Source organism: Sphaeramia orbicularis, chromosome 12 (genome assembly GCF_902148855.1).
Source record: "Sphaeramia orbicularis chromosome 12, fSphaOr1.1, whole genome shotgun sequence".
NCBI lineage: Eukaryota > Metazoa > Chordata > Actinopteri > Kurtiformes > Apogonidae > Sphaeramia > Sphaeramia orbicularis.
The window spans coordinates 18246424-18249724 of record NC_043968.1 but is presented as its reverse complement, the minus strand read 5'-3'; positions in this window follow the sequence as shown (position 1 = coordinate 18249724).

Sequence of the window (3301 nt, the reverse complement as noted above, 5' to 3'; positions counted from 1 at the left end):
CGGCTCCGCCCCCTCCCCCATCACACACACACCCCCGTTAACACCGCCTACCGGACAGCCACAGGTAGGGCCGGTCCCACACACACACACGCACGCACACACACACACGCACGCACACACACACACACACACACACACACACTCTCTCTCTCTCTCTCTCTCTCTCTCTCTCTCTCTCTCTCTCTCTCTGACCCAATACTGTGTTATTTTGCTGATTCCCACAATACCCTGCGGCGGGGCTCGAGCGGCCATGCTTCATGAACGTAAACAGAATGTGCCTCCGGTGTGCGTCACAGCCCTCTGCTCTGAACACTGGCTGTTCGGGCCAATGCGGCACAGCGGATGGACGCTCCTGCTGCCGGCAGCACTTTCTTATCCAATTGTATCCAGCTGCTGTTATGTAAAGGCACATGGCATCTGTGCATCCCTCCTCCTCATCCCCCCACCCCTCTCCCCATCATCCTGCACCATCCTGCATCCCTCTGGCACACAGCCCGGGCCGCTCACTCTCCCAGGATGCTGCTCTTCACTACACTCAGCATTTTCTCCAGAGATGCGCCCTCTGCGGCTGGGATTTAGTCCGTTTAATCATATTTACACGATCTGCCTGTCTGCCTGGGATGCACGGATGTGTACCACATATTAACCTCTAAACAGGCCTATCTGAATGAACTGCATCTTCTGAGTGTTTAACCATCAGATCACCGAATCACCGCTATTCTATGTGATGATTCATCCAGACAACCGGTCTGAACGCGTCTTTGCTCTCTTATAAAGAGGATGACTTAAAGAACAAAGGAGTCTGAAAGGCTCAGTGTAAACAGGGTGATGGGTCCTAATACTCAGTGACCAGCAGTTATGTAACACAGCCTGGAGCAGTGTGCTCAGGCTGGCCTTATATCGCCACCCAGTGGTCAAAACACATGGATGCTTTTCGCTCTAAACGCTGGGTAAATTAGTTCAGTTTGGTGTAATTTATTTCACTCATTTAATTGTATAATTTGACCAGAAAACAGTACTCTATGAATCAATGAACATAAAAGGAAGAAGAATGATAACACAACATAACACAACTTTGGTTGTGCCTTTCTTTTTTTCCTTCATAGATCAAATAAAATATTTTCAACCAATGACTGACAACAGCTATATCAGATAAAACAGTTATTTTAACATGAATACTATTCTGTTCAGTCTGATAATTTTACTGTTAAATATTTTCTTAAGTTGATTCATTTAATCACTGTTGAGAGTTTTACTCCCTACACTAACATGTACAGAACTGTGCAATAGTCTTAGGACACCTCTAGGTTTGTCATTTTTGCAGGGTTGAAATGAGCATATATTTATATATACTCTTTTCTTTAGATGCAACAAGAAAATACAAGAAATATGTTCACAGCCTCAAAAGACAAAAAAACCTGAACTAAATGGATTGTAAAAGTTAAGGGAACTATTTAGTGTGACCTCTGACCCCATGGCAAGAAGTAGAAATAGTTAGAAACATGAAACTTGGTTTAAAACATCAGAAATTTAATGCAATAAATCTCATATTGTCTGAACAAAAGGGTTAAAGGCATGTAAAGTGTAAAGGGGGTCACATTAAATACTACCACTTTAGTTTATAGGAGCTGTGTTTTTTTCCCTGAAACTTGTATCCTTACTGTTTTTACATACTTAACATCCAGATTGGATCTTAATACAGAGACTGACAAATGCATATGTGTGGTTATTAGAAATGTATTAAACCTAATGTTACCTAGGACTATTGCTGAGTACTGTACCTTAAAAAACTACATTTAATCTGAGTATGAACAACCTCTGGTGATCTTCATATAATTTTCTATTTTTGGTTTTCTTTATCACTAAACTTCTGCACATGTGACTTGTGGTATAGTCAGCTGGTGTGTTCTCTTACATCCACCTTATTACCCCGCCCCCCCGAAAAGGAGGCAAGGAGTATTGTTTTTGGTTTGGTTTGGTTTGGTTTGTTTGTTTGTTAACACTCTAGCAGAAGAACTATTGGTTGAATTCATACCAAATTGGGTTTATAGATTGCCAGAGACCCAGAATAGGTCTGATAACATTTTGGGAAAAGTAAATCAAAGTTAAAATTTTGTATGAATTTTTAAAATCTTTTTTCTTCTCCCATTTACTTATAGTGGGTGAAATTTCACGTCTATAAAAACATCAGTTTTGTTTCAATTTACTTCAAACTTGGCACATATATAGAAGCAATTGATATGCTGACATCAGCACACGTATAGACATGATGACATCAGCTGGATCCATGCCAAAATAAGCTACAATATGTGGAAATGGCAGGGTTTGTTGTGCCTGGCACCACTTGTTTATGTGTTATTGCTCTTTTCAGAAAAACATACACAGAATTTGTGTCATACATCGACACCTATGTGAAGTAAACACACTATGTAAGGATAAGTGAATGTACAGGATATGAAGTGAAGTAGCATTTAAAATATCCTTTGTTTTGTGTAACACAACAATACAGTCATATATTTATCTCCAGATATTCTATATGAGGTTTCCATGTAACTTTGATTTAAAATATAGTCTTTCTTATTTTAGTAGATCTTGTTCACGGCAGACATTTTGCATCATCTCTGGAGGCAAAACACAGGTATCCCTATAACATTAGTACTGGATCAGCTTCATGTAACTGTCAAACACAAACTAAAACCATGGAACTGATGCACCTGTTCATGCAAACTGAAATTTTCTACAATAACAAGTAAAAATGTACAAAAAGTCAAAAATGTAGGTTACCTCTAAGTACACAGTTTCCCATAAAGTTGGAATAATTTAGTTTTCAAACACATTCACCTTTTTATTCCTATTTCTACACATCAGTAATCACCTTTAACCATGTGTAATGATTATATAGAGTCCCAGTTACACTTTATTTATCTAAAATAAATCTCATTATCACAATCATTTCCTGAGTTGTATTCCAACTTTATGGGCAACAGTGTATTTCCACATCCCTAAAGAAATTGGGTTTGTCAATCAACACTACCACTACTATATTAATAGTTGTATTTATTTGAGTAGAAATTAATTGAGCAGATTTACAACTTCATCATTTGGATATTCTATGTTTCTGTGGGCATTTTATATACATTTGTGTTTTTGTAATGTGTTATTTAGTTTCCATCAATAATAATAGAGAGATTATATAGACAATAACAGTTTATGAGAGGGTATCTGTACAGCACATATAAAACAATAATCATTATTCTTCATTTTAACACATTATAGTACATCAGTCATATTTAGGCACAAA